Raw genomic sequence first — 19,890 nt, forward strand, 5'->3', positions numbered from 1 at the left:
GGGGGGGAGAAGGAAAAAAAAAAGCAGCTTTCCCAGGTAAGGAGCCAGCCAGCCAGCGTCCCCGATCTTCGCCAGCCCGGGGCGGGGGCGTAGGGGCAGGTAGAGACCCTACTCCCCTGCCACACCTGGGCGCTTGTCGGGGTGGGGGGAATCCCTGATGCTATTAACCAAGGGGGAGGGATTCCTTAACCACCACCCCCCCAGAGCCGGCACTCTCCCCCTCCAAAAAGGGTGGGTGGGTGTGTTAAAATGAAATCCGCATGGATGCCCGAGATTCAATCCAGATCGGCTTCTTAAAACGAGCCACCACTCCAGAGAGAGGGAGGGAGGTTGCTGCATGGGCGATTTGTGTGCGAGGAGCGGATGCTGGTCCTTAGATCCAGATGTCGATCTAGTATCGTCAGCATCTGCCTGCCTGCGCCGTTCGAAAAGCCAGAGCCAGCGACTTGTTAGCAGGCAAGTTTCAGTGAGGTGTCTGGCGTGGGGTGGGGTGTGTGTGTGTATTTGCCGTCGCCTCTTGATTTCCCCCTTCTGCCTGCCTGCAGTTTTCCTGGAGGTCCCTTGCTCTGATTCTCAGCCGCGGGAATGGGGGATCCCGCCCCCCCCATCCAGCAGCGGCTAGTGGGGCAAGGGGCTGCCAGGATTGACTTTGGGAGCGTTCCTCCCAGATCGGCCCTTGGAAAGGGATGGGGGTTGCCAGATCCTAGCCCACCACCCAGTCTCGACGTTCCCCCCCCCGCCCCAAATTTCATAAGCTCCCCGTTTGTTGAACTTTTCTGGAAGAAACAGACACATTCCAGCTGCTGCTTCTGCAGTAGTTTTTCCTCTTCCTTTCCCCTTCCCCTCCAGCCTCCGTTGCAAAATCAGCGCTGGGGTGATAAAGTTTCCCCAGCAGATTCCCCTGTGAGAGCCAGAGACTGAAGTTATTCTGGTCTGCCTGCCAGAAATAGAGGCAGATGATGCCTTCTCTTTAAAAAAAAAAAAACCAACAACAAAAAACACCTGTGTGGAAAATGCTAAAGAGATGAGAGAACATGGTCTGGGTGAGAGACTTTATATTGGGGTTTTTGTGGGCCCAAAAATTGGAGTGTGTGTCTTTCTCTATAGATAAGTGTATTCCTCTGTATGTGTACATAGGAAAATGTGTAACGTGAAATCAGTCAGACTTGACAGGCTTTATTATTGGGGCTGTTGTTGAACTCAGTGTAAAGCCTGGAGTGTGTGTTTGTGTATCCATTGTAAAGCAAAAGCCATGCAATTTGACAAAAGATGCTTTGCCTGGGCAAACCACTGTGATCTCTCTCTCCCTTAGTTCCCATATACTGTATTTTCAAACTTTTTCTTCACTTGACAAGGTTGGTTGCAGACCCTGTTTCCCTGGGAGAATTATAGTTTCCTGGGGGAGTGTGTATGTATGTATGTGTGAGAGAGAGAAGCAGCCCTTTTGCTTGACTGGGGGGGGGGGGGGGGACACCCACCTCCGATTGGCAATATCTAGGGAAAGAGAAAACAAGTTTTTTTTCCACAAGCTGTCGGTGACGGTTTTTTTAATATATCTAAATCTAGCCTGCACAGTTAGTCCTGATAAATCTCTTTGTGCCTCTGTGTACTGCAACTGAAACCTGAATATTGATGCTCCTCATTTATCAGACATATGCCCCTAAATTATGTAGACAGGGAAAAGTGATCTAAACACTGAGTGGCACATGGTTTTGATAGAAATATAATACTCTAGCAGCAGATGAGGTCCTCCTAGCTAAACCCAGGCTAAGTGTGTATATACAAAGAGTGAGAAACCTCCCCATATACCATCACCCACTTCCCTTCTAGGATTTTATAAAGTTATTGCTTTAGGGAGGAGGAAACACTCTCTCCTATAAATGTCATCTTTATTCATATGAAGAGGTGGTCATGCAAAATATGGGGCTGTATTTTTTGTTTTTAAATATAAAGTGCAACCTGGTGTCTGCACTAAACTGGTTTCTAGTAAAACATTCAGGCATTAATTAGCATCTATGCAAAAAGCTTGGTGTAATGGACTGGAGTTCTGTGGCTTCCCTCTGCCACAAGGAACATGTGATTTGTTACTCAAGTTAGCGAGATGGTGGATGGGAGTGAACTGCTGCACAGGTAGGGGCGTGTGCGTGTGTGTGTTTTGAAAAAGGGGTTGGATCTGTGTGGCAGGTGCACAGCTGTGACTGCTAGAGGTTGCTATCATCCCAGGGAAACCTTGAAAAAGGTTCCAGGGAATTTTACAGCCAACTCAATACCTTCTACTCCCCCACCCTCCGAAGGACTTATCTTGAGCATGCACCAGCACTCCACAAATATTTTAGAAGGCATAAAGCATGTTAACTTATTCTCTTTATCTGTCCTCAGTTTCACCCGGGTGTTTATAAAAGCTACTTAAATCTGTGAATGCAGAGAACCAGTGGAGCATGGGGTTGCTTGCTTTTGCCTTTTTTGTGATTTTTAATTACAGCGTGTGCCTCTCAGTGTGAGATTAGGTGCTTTCTCTCTCTTCCCTCCCCCTCCCCCTTCAGCCACAGTCTGAAGGCTTCAGGGCTCAGAGAAACATGTAGGTTATCATTTTGTCTAGTTTTTTTGGGGGGGGGAGGGAGCTCTTATTAAGCATGCTCTTTATAAGAGATGGGCTTCAAACAGTGCAACAGATGTGCTTTATGTAGCTGTGTCTGTTTTTCTTACACGTGCAGACTGAAACATAACAAAAAAAAAATCCTAAAGGATAAGATTTTTCTTCCCAGCCTGATTATATTCAGTGTGGGGACACCTTTAAAATAAGTGTTTCCTTTTAGTTAGATCTCATTTTAAAAAAACAGCCCCCAGCCTTTCACAAGAATCTGCCATTGAGTCCTGTCTTAAATCTGTGGCAGTCGGAGAAATCAATGGGATGCAAACTTCACGACAGCTGCATGATTTAGGTGTGGCTTACATCAAAGATGGGCATTTAAAAATACTTTCTTATGATAAATCCCGGTGCTGTTTGGGAGTCTTTGCTGGATAATTGTAGCTGCCTTCCAGGCACAAAAGACAGTTGAGTCCATTCAGCTTGCAATCCAGCTCTTGGCTACTATGGTGATGAGGCTGCAGAAAATCCTTCCCTAGACAGAGTTTCTCCCTTGAGAAAGAAAATACTCACACCTTCCCCATTAAACTACCTCCAGTCCCTTCTGTGTACATGGAGTGTTTGGCGCTGGGTTTGGTTTGCTCTGAGGGGCTTAGCAAACTTTAAGGCAAACCAAAGTGATCCAGGCGCACCAGCACTGAGGACGAGGCTCCCAAGCGAACCTTTGCCACTGACTTATAATAGGTTATTTTTTTTTAAATGGCTCACAGTTGAGTTAAGGACCTGGATTTCGAATTCTCTGGCTTTGTTGGGCTGGGTCATTAGTCCCCTAATTTCACATCTACTGGCTGAACTGAGAGCCAGGAGTCTGGAGTTCTATTGTCACCTCTACCACTGCCTCCCCCTTTGGCCTTAATGAGCCACTTTGCCTCTCTGTACCTCAGTTTCCCCATCTGTATATGGGTACAGTAATGACTACCTACTTCCCAGCAGGTGTTGCGAGGGTTAATTAATGTTTTAAAGCACTCTGAGATCCTCAGAGGAAAGGCGTGTGAGTCGGAAGTATTATTGGAGTTCAGGCTTAGTTGGGGTTAATGCTTATTTGGAATTCATTTCCTATTTGGAAGGAAAATTGAAAAGCAAAATCTGAGACTCCTTGTGTTTGTGAGCTAGCACACCACTACTGTGTGTTGTGACAGTATTAACGGGGGAGCCTTTTCAGTTCTGGGGTCAACACTGCCATGCTTTGCGGATTAGCATCTCAACACCATCCTAGTCTAACATCTTAAAGAGACAGTGCCTTATTTTATCATCTAGTCTAGATATTTACATGGCTTGCAGTGTTGTTGCATCTGATCACCTGACAATCATTAATGGAGTTCATTGTCTCTGCACTCTGAGAAGTAGGGATTTAGTATCCTTGTCTTATATATGGGGGAAATAGAGGTCCAGGGTAGATTAGGTGACTCTCCCAAAGTCATAAAGGGTCTGTGGTTGTGCTGGGATTTGAACCCATGTCTCTCAAGTCCTATTCTAGGATCTTATCCGCTACAGGGGTGGCCAAATTCACTGACTCTCTGTGTGGAGAGCTAGGCAGTGTCTGCCAGGATTGGACACTTCAGCCCTGACAGGTGCCTTTTGTGAGGCAGAAGTCCCAAGATCCCCCCTCCCTGCAGGGCAGAAACCCTAGGCCCCACCACCCTGCTGCAGGGCAGAAGCCCTGAGCTTCTTCCTCCTGCCCCCACAGTCTGGTTGTGAGAGGGACGGGAGGGGTGCTCGGTGAGCTGCACTTTAACTGTAAAACAGCCGCATGTGGCTTGCGAACTGCAGTTTGGCCATCCCTACATTAGACCATCTTTTTGATTGCAAGTGTAGTCTTGGGTGGGATTGTCATCCTGAACGCCTCAAAAGGTATGTTACTGACTGAGCAGGTTGCTAATGGTGACACTCTCTGTAGCAAGAACTGGGTAAAGGCCCAATCCCAGCGCCTGCCTTTCTGTGTTTTTGAAGGGCTTTTTCTTTCTTGTATTGTTTTCCAAATAGATTGTAACTCCTCCCAACAACAGTCATGGAGGCTTCCCACCCCCAGCCAGGAGGTCTGACCCATGAATTAGTCTGTGTGCGCAAAGTGCTGTGCTGTCGCAATGCTGGGCATTGGATGAGGAGGGTAGTTGTGTTTCAAGCGCATTCACTCATGAGAATTTGGGGTTCTCTCTGCTTTTCCCACAAGCTGCTCAAGCGAAGAAAACTTGTGGTGCTTGTCTTTCAGAGATCTTGGAGCACTTGAAAAAGCATAATTATCCTGATTCTACGGATGGTGAAACTGAGGCACGATTGGTTCAGCCCAACTCCCGTCAGCTCAAAGGTGTCTTTCCACTGACTGTAATAGAAGTAGCTAGCCCAAGGTCTTAAGCAGCGAGTCTGTATCAAGATCCAGCTCTTCTTACTCCCAGTCCCTGTGCTTTAATCACTATGAGAGTGGGAATATTCAGGATGAAATTCTGAATTTGCAAAATCCCAAAGACATCTCAAACGTGTTGAAATTCAAGTGGCACCGAAATGCCTTAAAACGAGGAAAGCCTGGCCTGGTAGTTAAAGCACGGGGCTGGATTGTCAGGAAGTATGTGTCATTGTTCTAGACCTGCCACTCACATGCTGGGCCACTTTGGCTGAGTCAGCTCCCCCTGTGCCTCAGTTTCCCCTCTTTAAATTTGGGGTGCTAGTCTTTACAACAGCCTGGGAAGTGTGGATTGTAAAGCATGTGGATTGTGGGCACTACAGAAATGCTAAGTATTACTGTGATGATGAAAGCCTATTGTAGTAGCTCTCTTCAGATAAGAGCGGCCTTTTCTCTTTATTTTTTTGCCTGGTACTACTGGAGCTATGTAGCTGTCTTTTTTCCGCTTAATTAGTGTTTCTGCTGTTCTAACTTGGTGCATTCTTTGCTCTTTGGCATCCTTTGTAACATAAACAAAACCTGCCCAGCTAAGAGGACCTAAACACTGAAAATGTTCCAGCTGAGCATTTACTATAGCCACGAGCATGACTATGGTGCCATGACGCAGACATGCTTGTTCACAGAATTCGTATAAAGCCTCCCATGGGCCGAAAACTTTTGAAAGGGCACTCTAGGTTTAAAGATCTTCTTCCTGCAGCTTGCTAGTGATCCCGTGTTAGCTAAGGCATCCAGGGAGTGTCTCCCAGTGCTCCCACAGGCCTGGGCTTTATTGGCTATGAGAAGCACTTTAGAAACCTTAAGTAGGGCTGTTCTTGGATGGAGGCCCTAAGCAGAACACTGCTAGTTCTGTCCACCTTAAGTGCCTAGGTGAATTTGCTGGCAAAAGGTGCTTGATTGATGTTCTTGGAGGGCAGACTGAAATCCAGAGAACAGGAACCGTGCAAGCTTCCCTCCATGCTCCTTTGCCTCCCTCCACTAGAGTGCATCCCTACCCTGCAGGCAAACCTGCTCTGCGAATTGACAGGTCATTTTGTCCTTGACCTCACTGCTGAGGCTGCCACCTAGTGTTGATCTCAGTAGTGGATTTTGTTTTCAGGACCCTTGTCCCGCTAGAAAATGGACCAAGACTCACTGAATTATTTACAGGGGTACTAAATTGCAGCTGCTACTAACCTAGGCTGGATTTGAACTGGAGACTTAGTAGCAAGTGCCTCTGTAGCCAGCCCTCATCTCTCCTGGATGCAATGTCTGTTTTCTGACTTCCCTTCCAGCTGTATCTGTGTGTGTGCAAGTGGCCTGTCTGGGTTTCCACACCAAGACTCTGAGCCATCAATTAATGCGAGGTGACTGGCATTAGAACTTTACCTTGTCCTTTTGACAGGGTGAATGTGTGGCTCTAATGCAGATAATATGGAATCAGTTTCCATTAAATGCATCTGCATGATCTATTCTCACACACTCCCCCCCCCCCCCCGCCCGTCCTCATTGCCTGTGATGTACAAGGACCGGGGAAATAAATCTTGATGCTAGATGAACTCTCCAAGCCAACGCAGCATTGAATGCATGTCAATGTTTTGCAAAATGAACCACTCTCTGAACCGGCTTTTGATTCCATTTGAGTGTGAAATACCATATTGGAGAGGAAAGATGGGGGGAAACATAGTTTATAATCCCAGAGCTGTTTTGCTCTTAAATCATTAAGTGGCACAGTATGTTTCTCAATCTCTGGAAGCGCTGGTACCTGAACCAAGAATTGTGTGTATAGATTTTTTTTTTTCACTCCTCCTGAAGTGAATAACAGTTGCTAACATGCACTTACTAACAAAATTCCCCTGACACCCATTCATAAAGAACCGCGCTGGTGATTCTATCAGCAATAAACTGTTTGGTGACTGAATTTAGAATTATAGGAATCGGAGCAATGAATTAACAGTAAATCAAATCCTGGCTGATTCTGTATCCAACTGCAGTGAGTTTTAAATTCAAAATATCTTGCCGAGATGAAGTAATCATAAGTCAAGCACTGGAGTTCTGTCAGTCTGGGCTTCTGAGAAAGGAGCGCAGCCCCTTTGAAATAAAAACCATGACAAGCCCATGTATTGATCCCCAGCCGGACTGGGAAATTGCCACTTCATTTCTTCTATAAACTGTTTGCTTGATTTTTATTTTTGGAAGGGTAGATGATTACACTGGGATGGTGAGTACAGGTTTGAAAATTCTGTGCTCGTGTTTCTATTTTACTTGGTTAGAGCATATTTGATCATCAACAGTATGTGTTGTATTTTTTTTGTTTTGTTTTTTTGACTAGGGATTTGTCCATAATGTTACATTAGAAAGAAAACTCAGTTAGGAGATGAAAGCGGGGTATCCTGTTGCAAGAGGCTATCGATGGAATAGTGAGCACTTGATGCACAATGAAGCTTTGTTTTATTTTTATAGCATCTTTGTACAAAATGTATTGGAAGGAGACTCTGCTTCAGTCAGAAGTCACTTGCTGGACAAGTCATTTAGCCTTTCTGTGCCTTAGTTTCCCCATCTGTAAATTGTAGATGATGGTACTACTTTTGAGTTCTGTGGCGCTGCAGTGCTATGTAAACATTACTAATTAAGTCATAATCATACTTCCTAAGTGAGATGGATGAAAGTGGGGGGAGCGATTCAGATCTGGAACTAATTTTATCTGAACGTCTCTAAAGGCTTAGGTGAATGGTCCCTCTTTGTCCATTGCTAATTCATTTCTCTTTCCTCTGTTTATTAGACGCGTGTCGGGGTGGGGGGAAAGAGGTTTTTAATGGGAGTATATGGAGAGGCACAGGAAGGTTGCTCTAGATGAAAGGAGGTGCAGAGGAGAAAGCTCCCTCATCTGTTCTGTGCAAAGAGACAGAACAGAGGCTGTAAACCTGGCACTTTTCAAAAGGAATAGATGTATAGCTGTTCAAGCTGGTCTAAAATTTCCCTTCACATTTTCTTCGATGGAAAATGACTTTTCTATTGAAATGGAAATTTCCCCAGGAAATTTTTGTTTTTAATGAATTTGGGGGGGAGGAGGGACTTGTCTGAAAAATGTTTAGCTTTCAGGTTTTTTGGCTGCCCTCCCTCCCTCCGCCAATGGATAGAAGCCCTTAAGACCGACTCTAATTGTTATTACTTTGGGGATGGGGTAGGGTCGTTTTCTTTTTTTTTCTTAAACATGGCCTTATCTTTCTTTGAATTAATAATAATCTCCCCCCTTTTACCTGGGACTCTGAGGGAAATTGCCTTCCCCCTTCCATTATGCTTGGATTTTCCTTTCATGTCAATGAACATCTGTTCCTTTGCAGTCAGTTCTCTGTTCCCTATTGGATCCCATGTTTCTTCCTGGATGTATGGAGCGGTGGGGGGATGCCATCAGTTCTCACTGGGAGCTGAACACAGGATTTAGAGGATGAAGACCGTGATCTTCTACCACTTGAGCTGAAGGTTGATTCTGGTAGCTGTGGTAGGGGGGCACAAACGCTTACTGATCAGTGGGGTTGCATATTCATTGCATTGTCGTGTCTGTGCTCTGCAGTACTGCCCTCTGCTGGGTAGAATAATAGACCTGCTCCGAGTGTCTGTTGATTTTGACCCTCTAGTGCAGGGGTCGGCAACCTTTCAGAAGTGCTGTGCCGAGTCATTTATTCTCTCTAATTTAAGGTTTGGCGTGCCAGTAATTCATTTTAACTTTTTTAGAAGGTCTCTTTCTATAAGTCTCAGAGTCGCAGCCGTGTTAGTCTGTATCCACAAAAAGAACAGGAGTACTTGTGGCACCTTAGAGACTACAAAATTTATTTGAGTGTAAGCTTTCATGGGCTACAGGATCCGATGAAGTGGGCTGTAGCCCACGAAAGCTTATGCTCAAATAAATTTGTTAGTCTCTAAGGTGCCACAAGTACTCCTGTTCTTTTTTCTATGTCTATAATATATAACTAAACTATTGTTGTATGCAAAGTAAATAAGGTTTTAAAAGTGTTTAAGAAGTGTCATTTAAAATTAAATTAAAATACAGAGCCCTCCGGACCGGTGGTCAGGACCCAGGCAATGTGAGTGCCACTGAAAATCAGCTCGCGTGCAGCCTTTGGCACATGTGCCATAGGTTGCCTATCCCTGCTCTAGTGTTTGGGTTCCCAGAGACAGAAGGCTCAAGCATCACCTTTAGGTGAAGTGGTCGAGGTCTGTTTTCTTAAAACAGATGGACTTATGTTCTTTCCCTGTGTATAGCTGAAGATCTGTATGTATATTAAAATCATAAAGCTTTAAATAGGCACATGTATCCCAGAAAGCTTTATCAGCTGTAATTAATTCAGGCTGAGAGCTCTCCTTTGAGATGATAAGCCTTGTCACCCCTGTTTCACAGGTGGGAAACTGAGGCACAGAGGAGGGGGGTGAAGCAAGTGGCCCGAATCCTTTTAGTGAGTTGGTAGGAGAGTCAAGACTTAGGTCCCGCAACTCCCTTTCGATGTGAAACCACAAAAGGGTTTTTCTGTTTTTCCTTTGAATGCAAGAATGAAAGTGACCAAGATGGAGAGAAGTGAAATTAAAGTGGAAGGAAAATAGAAGAAGGGATGAGAACATCTTGGTTGAAGGACTGATTAGTGACTATCGCTCATAGTACCATCTTGCCATGTTTCCTGTGAGTGTTGCTTCTCAGACCTGGCCTTCTGCCAGAGCCGGCTCTAGCCATTTCGCCGCCCCAAGCATGGCGGCACGCCGCGGGGGGTGCTCTGCCGCTCGCCGGTCCCGCGGCTCCGGTGGACCTCCCGCATGCGTGCCCCCGGATGCTCCACCGGAGCCACGGGACCAGCGGACCCTCCGCAGGCATGCCTGCGGGAGGTCCACCGGAGCTGCCTGCCGCCCTCCCAGCAACCGGCAGAGCGCCCCCCGTGGCATGGTGCCCCAAGCACGCGCTTGGCGCACTGGGGCCTAGAGCCGGCCCTGACTTCTGCGCTGCATGAGCTCTTCCACTTGGAGCACTGCCCTGTTCTGATTATCCCTTTGTGGCTGGACTGCAGGCTGCATTGTCAGCTGGAGGATTCAGGGTTGGAGCTGGGTTTGTACCCATGCATGTTCAGGCCTCTGTGTCCTGTCCTGTCTCTCTTAGCCTAGTGCATTCCTGTAAGTGCTCGTTGATATGTATCTGCGGCTTGTTATCAATATTAAATGCCTCCTTTCTTCACTTTACACTAGTGCTGCTATTATTGTCTGCTGCATGTTTGCACTTTTGAGGTGCTGCACAAACGGATCATAAATTCACGCTTGTCCACCTCCCCCTGCCAAAGTCTTAAGGCACCCAGCAGTTCCATCTTCCCACTCGTCTCTTTGCACCATCTTCCAATCCATCCTTAGTGGCTGAAACTCCTCCCTCTCCTTGTCCACCCTTTCAAATTCCTCCTTCACACAGACCTTTGCGGAGACTTTCAGTGAGGACCCAATCTTGCATTTAGTCCTCCCTAGAGACCTACTGAGATGGTTGCATTCTTCGGGAACGATGCTGCGAAGAGCCTGCAATGAAGCATGTGCATCTGCAGTCAGTGGGACTCCATGGTGGAGGAAGCATGGCCCTGTGATTTAAGGCACTGGACTGGGTCTTGATCTGGGTTTGAGTCCCAGCTCTGTTACAATGTGTGATCTAGGGCAAGGCACGGGACCTCTCTGTGCCTCAGTTCCTTAGCTGGACAATGATGGGGTGTGCAAGGATCTAGACAGGTCAGCTGCCTGCAGGACAAGCAACAGCAGAAGATTAGACTTAGCCAAAGCCCTGATCAAGTTGGCAGCAGCTTCTTGCACCTACCTATTTGCTAAAGGCACAACCATGGTCAAGGAAACCAACAAACAACCACCAGCTGAGTTTCCTGGGAGCTGAAGAACAGATTCCAGCATGGACAATTGCCACGTGACCCCTGACCCTGCAATCAAATCAACATGGGTGGATCCTTGCCAAGCCCCAAGGAAGTCAGGATGGAGCCTTATTTTGTGCAGTGCTTAGATGCTATAGTGATGAGTTGCTATAGAAACATATAAGTTAGCATTGTTATTGAAAGGTGTTTCAGTTCATCTTTAAACACAGAACCGGGATATAAAGAGCCCGATGATGTGGCTTGATTCCTCCCCACCCACGTCCTCTCCAGGCATTATTACTCAGTTGCCCAGATCGTGTGTGTTTGTGTTTGTGTGTGTACCACCTTCCTCTGCAGTGCTGGGCATCATCCACTGCAGGACACAGGAAACTGCACTTGGATGGCCCAGGGGTCTGATCGGTTCATCAAATCTTACAGCAGGTTTCCGTCACAAGTTTGTTCCTTCATCAGATATGCCCTTTACAGAGGGATTTGAGTGAAACGTTTCATTATAATTAGCCTCGTCATTTCCAAACTAGTAATCGTGTGTCACCATTTGGGGCGAAGCGTTTGCATTAAGTCCTGTAATAATATGTCTGTTCATCCATCACAAATACCATATTCACAGGATCTGTGATGAGTGTCTGGTAAATGCAGTCTCCTATCTTGCTCATTCTACTCCTGGTTATTTCTCTGTCCCCTGTACGAGCCCAGGGGTTTGGGCTCAGATGCAGGATGGCAGAAGGAAAGCTTGACTTCTGTCCCCACTGCAATAGGCAGGGATGGAAGTTCCTGCTGTGTGGGGCTCTCTCTGGGTAACTGCTGCACTGATCCTACTTGTTAATTACCCATGGCAATTGGGCGCTCCGTATCTGCTAATTGAGGCGATGTTACACAGGTGACTTCATATGCATTAGAACACCCACTTACAGCATGAGAGGGTTTAATGGGGCAGGACGCAGCTCAGTGCAATGGATCTGATGCCACGTGATGTGTGTGAATGCTTATATATGAAACAGGGTGTCATTACTGCCTGTCTACTGTCTATGAATGGGACCAATTTCAACTCTGTCATATGTTCATAGGTGTTCTTGAGTCACTCCTTCCTCTGCCCACCCGTGATACTGCCAGACATCATGTGGCAGCCTTGGGAATTGACACTCAGTAGAAGGCGCAGCAGTGTCACTTCTGGAACCACTACCATCCACAGATTGATGCTGTGTGGTGGATTGTCTAAGATCCTGATCCTGAAAGGGGCCAAGCAGTGGTAGCTCTTATGGAAGTCATGGGGGGAATTGCTGGCTTCAGGGACAGTTCCTAGAATGTGTGCACATGTTAGTGACCTCTGCTGGATGGAACCAGACCTGCTCCAGGGTTTGTGTTGCCCTCTAGTGGCTGCTGCACTGGTGGTTGAGGGCAGAGCATTGGCAGCAGGAAAGTCCTGGATTCTACCTCTGCTTTCGGCGTGGTCATGTGACGGGGGAAGTCTGGTGTCAGTAAAGTCCCCTGTGATCCTGGCGTCGTGATGGCTGGAGCTAATACTTGACCTCATTCAAATCCATTGCCCATGAATGGAGGCTGTCACAGTTGCTTCTAGTGGTGATGCGAGTGAGAAAACAGCAAGGCACAGCTGAACATTACAGTTCAGTGGCAGTGCGTTTTGAAGAAGGACTCCTGGGTTCTATCCCATACGCTTCCATGGGTTTGTGAGTTGGCTGGGGCCTATCATGTTTCTTACATCTAGCTACAGTTGTGTTAGACCGCAGGGGTTTCTGTGTCACAAAGACCTTGGTGTCGCTTTACGACTGGGTTATACCCCACTGCTACTCTCTTGTAGAGATGCCGTGGGCATGTCAGCACTGCTGTTCTATCTTTCCTTCATACCTACATTTGCTAGGGCTTACGCAGAGCACTTAACAAAACTTCACTCCTGCAGCAGGAGTCGTTGCTGCTTTTAAGCACCTTTGATGGGTTTATCAAAGCCCAGGAAATGAGGAAATCTCATCAATCATTGCTACTGACTTCTGGGCAAAGCTGCATTAGTGGCCTTATGAGGAAAAATAAACTAAGAGATCAATCAGGCAAATGCTCTCTAATTGCCTTTCATGCCCCGTTAGCTGGCAGCTCGAGAAGGGGCAATGCTAGTACAGAAGCACCCCAAGGCACCTGAGATGAGTGAGTCAGTGGGGCCAGAAAATGCAAGGCAGATTTTTAAAGGCACAAAGGGGTCTATTGATTTTCAGTGGAACTGGGGAGCCAACTGCCCTTTGTTCCTCTTGGGAAATCTCCCATAGTCTCCACCGATGGCCTCCTGAGATTCCATGTGCTGTCAAGGAACCAGACTTGGGTTGAGGGAGGAGTCTGACTCATGATCCTCTCTGCAGAAAGGGATAATGGCTCCTGTGCTAGGACAGTGGCTACGGGAGCAATTGCTCTCTTTTGTTTCACCGCTGTAGCTGTGCCCGTGCGCAGAGGAACTGGCTTTGCCAGGAACTGAGGTCAGGAGTGAGGATTTATTCTGCTTCTCATCCTGCTCTTGTCTCGAAGGAGCCTGATGGAAAAGATCCAGCATGAGGCTTCCTTGGTACGAGAGCAACACCTTCTGTGTCTTGAAGGGGCTCTTAGGGGTGCCGAATGTGATATGGCCGTCGGTGCCTTGTGCAGTTATTCAGATTAAGAAAAGAACACTCGGATCTGAAGTTTCAAGGCGTGCCCTGTCGACAGAGGGTTTTTCTACTCCATCCTTTGCAGCATTGCACAATTGGCCAGAGGCAGCGTAGGATTTATTTTTGCATCTCTGAAGCATCTGTTAATAGCTACCGTGTGGAGGCAGGATGCCAGCACTGATGGACCAGTGATGGAGGCTGGTATGGCAGGAGGTGGGATACAAGATGGGATGGACCAATGGTTTAGTGCAGCAAAGAGTGGCAGACTGGATTTAGATGGACCAATGATATGATCCAGTATGAAAATCCCTTCATTGAGATACAGCTGAAAGAGCTGGTTCCGGGTGACCTGAACTGACTGCCTTTTGTAGTGGACGTGTATCAGACTGACCCTGGTTTCCCCGAAGCTAATGGAGAGACTTGAGGAGGGGCTTTCCCTGCACCCGGGTGCATTTGATTGTTCGCCGTGTTTGTGGGTGGGTTGGATCGTTTTACGGCAGTGACTCTGAGTTGTTACTGAGCCGGGCGTGGGATTGACACTACATGAAAAGCATCAGCCGATAGCAGGGCCAAAGCTTCCTGCCTGCGTGGCTCTGCAGTGCTGCCTGTGGTCGTGCCTCCTGGTGACACTGTAACACTCATTTCACCTGCCTGTTACAGCTCTGAGTTAGAATTGTTCTTTCCAGCCGTACAGAGTGTGGAGGCATCTCTTTAAAGGACTGGGGCTGGGGGGTGTCTCTGAATGTTCTTTAACTCTTCCCCCCCCCTTCCCCATATCAGTCAATAAGTAACATGCAGCAGGGAAAAGGCACTTAGTTTTCCAGGCATCAACGCTGCTGCTGTTTCATCAGGTGAATTTCATACCTTTTGATTTTATATTTCCCTTTCTGCTAAGAGATGGGCCAAGGAAGCAAGGTCTGGGTCTGCAGCAGGCTTCTGGTTCTGATCTGAGAACAGAGGGTATAGGTTGGAGGCCAGAGTTTGGACTGTTTTCATGAACTCTCCATTCAACTGGTGGAAATCTGGCAAGATCAAGTTCCCGAGGAGGTATTAGCAACGTCTGAGTTTGGGGTGAGAAAATGGATTTGGGAATCAAAACATCAAGGGCTGGGTTTGAATATGGCGCCCCCCTCCCAGTATTCAGGGGGGTTCCAGGGCCTCATTAGAGGCAAAATCTTGCTGAGGATTCTCGCTGGGCTAGGGCCTGATCCTGAGAGGTGCTGAGACCCCTCATGTCCCACTAAAGTTAAAGGGAGCCGATGATGCTCAGCCGGCATCAAAAGGCACAGAGTGTCTTGCAGAATAGGCCCTTGGGTGTGATCTCCTGCCTCGGTGGCAGTCTGAGTGCATCCAAAGGCAGAATTATACCCCGTGTAAAAGGGGAAGGACAGAGTCTAGTGTGGGTTATTGGAGAGAGCTGACTATACCCAGGGGTGATATCGCATGTAAAAAGGAGACTGGAGAGGTATTTTTGATGACTTCATATGGGGTTTATATAGTCTTGAATGATGGGGAGTGGAATGGGTTTCCTTGGGGACACATTGGTTTGTTATTGTAGGGTTGCTCTTCAGTGGCTGTGCTCATGTTTGCTTATTACCCTGGGGTAACGTATAACTCCTGGCCTGCATGCCTGCTGGCTTGGTGTTGTCAGACTACTCAAGAGGATTGAGGGATGCACCCTGTTTTTCTGTTATTGCAGAGCTGTGCTCGGATGCCAGGCTGCGTGTGGTTGTCATCCTTCCCCAGCGCCACTTCATGGTGGACTGAATTCACCAGGGAACAGGTGTGGAACAAGGGCTATCAGGATGATGAGGGTAATGGAGAGCCTAAGAGCTCGGTTTGTTTAGCCTAGCCGAGTGAAGGCTGACAGGGGATCCTATTGCTGTCTATCAACACATAAGGGCCATAAGCAACATTGGCTAAAGGACAGTGTTGGCACAACAACAAATGGGTATAAATTGTCCATGAAAACATTTAGCCTGGCAATTAGAGAAGGGTTTCTAACCATCCTGGAACAGCCTTTTGACAGGAAGAGTGAGAGCAAACAACTGAACTCGTTCTAAAATGGAGCTCCAGAAGTCCACGAATGGGATTAACTGATGGTGCTTCTCGCAATAGCAGAGTACTGGACTCAAAGTCCCTTCCAGCGCCATGTTCAGAGGGTCCCAAATTCTGTAGTCCGACCCCCTGCATGCTGTGCCGATGTTCATTTACACTAAGTTCGCTCTGGCCCCAGGCAGTTCCCTTCGTTTTTTGCAGAATAGATCCTGAGCTCTTTCCTCTTCCTTTCAACAAAATGAAAATCTAAATGCGTTTTTCCTCTGGCTTGTTATTTTAGAGCTGCTTACTAGAGCTCAGATTCACTGGCACTGTCTTGGTTTTTAATAGGGCCGCTTGTGTGTGGACTTGTTTTGTTTTACTGTTTCTCAGAAATGTGAGGCTACAGGCGGACTAGTTTGTTTGTTATGGGTTTGCTCATGAGTGCTGGACGACATCGTGGTGGTTTGCGGCTGAAGGGTTGCTTTTGATCCCTAGGCTGCTGGTGTGAACATGTTTGCCTGAAGAAAAATCATCTAAAGAATGCCATGAATTTTGCAACCTGGTATAATAAAGATATAGGCCATAGTTTGGGTCCTACCTACCAAGACCATGTTGCCTTTAAAGTGGCTCTCCAAATCACAGCTGAGCACTATGTTGTCTCCTGCTGTAATCTTATATTTTTACAGCTACCGACTGCTTGTCCCGATTCTGCGTTCATTTACCAATTCCAGCAGCATCTCACCTTAGCCAGGGTGGCTTTTCAGCCACCTGCATAGCAACATCTTTGAGTGGAGCTTTATTACAGTGGGGCAGTGTCATAACATTTTAATAACCTCTAGTCAACATGGAGACAAGAAGGGAGACTCAGAGGAGCCTTGATTGGAAAGTGAAGGTGGGGGAGGAGGGAAACAAATTTCATGCAGCAGAAAGAAAAGCAAAGAGAATGCACGTCAAAAACCAAATCTATTCCTCCCCCACCCCAACCAAGGGAATTGTCTCCTTTGCTCTATTTCACTGGACAAATGGCTCCAAGGGACGAATCTGAAGGAAAATAGCAACTTTAAGACTAGGTTCTATATACATAATTTCGCAAAGAGGTCAGGAAAAGGAAATAGCAAGCAGGCATAATTAGGTAAGTATTATCCATTAGAAGGGGGAAGCATATATCAAGTCAATTTCCATTTCCGCTTCAGTGCACAGTCTCTGTACTTTCCATGCCTGATTTTTTAGCCTCTCCAGGTGGTGGTATTTGAAATAGGTACTTTCTGAGCTTGAAGTAAATAATCATAACACATGACACTCCTGTAGCACCTTTCATGGGAGGCACTTGCAACACTCTACACCTAGTAAGTGAGCCTCACAACATTTCCAGACGTGGGTAGGGAGTATAGTTATAGATGGGGAAACTGAGGCACAGAGTTAAGTGGCTTGCTCAGGGTCACATCTCAAGTCAACTGCAGAGCCAGGAATTGAACCTAGGAACACGAACTCCCACTCCCCTGCTCTGGCACTAGGCATGTTTCCTCTCTATCCCCATGTGCTGTCGAGCGGTAGGTGACTTTGCCTTCTGGACCAGTCTCAGTACAAAGAAAGAGTTAAAAATAAGAGATGCTGCAAGGGAGTACGAGGTGTGTTAGAGCTCAGCATAGGGGGATGTGAAAACTTCATGCACATGTCAGAGTACATGTAAGGTGTTCTCTGAAGTCTACAACATCCAGAAAACAGTGCTTCCCGATATCCCAAATACCCTTTAAACAATGGGACCCTCCCCAATTTAGAGAGCCTAGTTTGCTTTCCCTGTTGTGCCCTCTGTTGGCTGTTAGAATAACAGGTCCAAAGCGTGGACTGCAATTATGTAGCCATCAGTGCTTGATTGTAACCCATTTTGGCATGGATGCTGAGATTGATTAAGAACGAGCCTTTAATAGAATCCTCCCTCTCCCCCCACCCAGCCCCTCCCGCGCCCGCTTCTGTAAGTGGTGTTATTAAGGGCTGTTAAGAATTGCTGTCATTGGCATATCTCCACAGCTGACACCCGGCAGCCCTCAGCCTTTGATTCATATTGTGAGATGAATTCAAGAGTGTGTGTGTGTGTGTTTGCAGTTGGCGTATATCTGTATCTGTTTGGGTCCCCTTTTATTTTTTTTTTAATTTTGGATAAAGAGCCTGTCCTGTCCTGACCCAGGCTTTGGGGGAAGGGATCCGAGCTCTTTATTTCACATCCTTCACAGTATCTGCCGTGACTCTGTAGTTCTTTTGCAGATGTGTCATTTAGAGGGTGACACTGTCATTCAAAGGACACCCATCTCCGGGGTGTCTCGCAGGGGATCTGAGGTGTGGGGGGAACTGGTAGGAGAGTCATGCTACCAGGAGTTCCCTGTTCCTCTCCTTCCCATCCTCTTGTGTCTGAGGAAAATCTTTAGGTCTCAGCTTTGCCAGAAGCCCCTAAATTAGCAGCAGCGGTTAGTTGTGTTGACCCAGGTTGTGACGCATTCATCTCCCCTCCTCCCCATTTCTTCCAAGGTGCTCTGGGTGGGAGAAGTATTCCATGCCAGCCCTAGACCTGAGGCAGGTTATTTCCCCTGCCCTAGCTGGCTTGTGCTTTGGATGGGTTTAGCCAAGATCCCACGCACTCCCCTCTCACCTGAGTGTTAGTAGCTGCCCCATGGTGCACCAGCTACAGTTGTAACCCCGTGGTGTCAACACAGACTACAGCAATGGAAGGGGTTTTTCTGCAGTAATCTCACCTCTCCAAGTGACCATAGCTAGGCCGATGGACGAATTCTTCCCTCAACCTATCTGAGTCTGTGCCAGGGGTTAGGGAGCATAGCCATTCGTGGGGTGGGTTTTTCACTTTCCTGAGCGCAGACACTATATTGACCTACGTTTTAAGTGTAAATGAGGCCAGAGGTTGCTCTCTCCCCGATTCCATGCTGCTACATGGGTGAGTCCCGTGAGCTGGTGTGCAAGAGGCCATGTCACACCCGCTTTTTCACTTGCACGGGGGTCCAGCAAGCAACCTGGCCCACAAGGAAGAAGTTCCTTAGAAATGAATGCAATTTAAAGCTGGAATAAAAAACTTTTTCCAAACTGGCTTCCCCCCCTCCCTCCCCCCCGAATTTCTTTTGTAATCTGAGTTGCTCAAAAGGTTCTGTACTACAATAGACAAAAAGTCTTCAGACCCTGCTCTGTATGCAGCTGTCTTGTTCTCTCTCCTGTGCAGTCTTATTGGATGTCTTACTATGCCACCCATAATTAACCTCTTCCCAGGGTCTGGTCATTGCCGTGGCTAACGCAGAAGGTTCTTGCAACAACTGCATATTCTTAAGCATGGAAAAATCCACCCACTCAGGAACTTGGGGTTCAGAGAGCGTATTTGAAACTGTAGGACGTGTTGCTCTGTGCTTAGAGCTTGTTGTCTCTTTAGAGGTCAATTCCTTATGCCATTTGACCCATTCTTGGGTTCCTAATCTGCCTTTTGCAGCATAGATACTTCTGGAGGGGATTGGCTAAGGGTCCCTCACATTCTCCCAAACCCTGTGCCATCCACTTTGCCGCATTTGGACTGCCAGGATTACAGAAAAATGTTTTTTATTTTTATGTAATGACATTCCCCTGGATTCAGGTTGCTTACCAGCTCTTGTAAGCAGGGGCGGCTCTAGACATTTCGCCACCCCAAGCACGGCGGCATGCTGCGGGGGGCACTCTGCTGGTTGCTGGGAGGACAGCAGGCAGGCAGCCTTCGGCGGCATGCCTGCAGAGGGTCCGCTGGTCCACTGAAGCTACGGGACCAGCGGACCCTCCACAGGCATGCCGCCGAAGGCTGCTTGCCTGCCGCCCTCCCGGTGACTGGCAGAGCACCCCCCCATGGCATGCCACCCCAAGCATGTGCTTGGCGTGCTGGGGCCTGAAGCTGCCCCTGCTTGTAAGATGGCTGGGGGATAAGTGAGCAGAAAGCCAGGACGGAGGCAGTCAGCAGGGGGTTTATCTCTGAGGAGAAGGCCTGTAACAAGCAACTCTAACCTGGAGTTCAACCCTGCTTTATGGTCCTGTCTCTGACCTTTCCAAAAGCCCCAAGCAGCCAGTTTATAACCTTTACCCTGAATCTGCTCTCCAGGGAACAAAGGGTTAACATCAGTCAAGCTACTCTCCCCCCTTTGCACTGGTGCTCTGGCACAGCCGTGCAGCCACTGGGAGGTGTAATTCCCAGCACAGGTAGACAGATAGTGCCTATCTCTGCTCGATCTAGCACCGAAAACCAGCAGCATGGCTGTGGTAGCAGCA

At 47.5% G+C, this 19,890-nt stretch overlaps 1 protein-coding gene across 2 annotated transcripts in view; it reads left to right on the plus strand.

Moving 5' to 3' along the window:
- PLXNA4 (plexin A4) overlaps nucleotides 1-19,890 on the plus strand; it is a 677,576-nt gene continuing 657,686 nt past the window's right edge. For both annotated transcript variants that reach the window (XM_032805231.2, XM_032805232.2), the window contains exon 1: nucleotides 1-36. The gene's annotated coding sequence lies outside the window, so the exon portion shown is untranslated. The remainder of the gene's footprint in view (nucleotides 37-19,890) is intronic.

Source organism: Chelonoidis abingdonii, chromosome 1 (assembly GCF_003597395.2).
Source record: "Chelonoidis abingdonii isolate Lonesome George chromosome 1, CheloAbing_2.0, whole genome shotgun sequence".
NCBI lineage: Eukaryota > Metazoa > Chordata > Testudines > Testudinidae > Chelonoidis > Chelonoidis abingdonii.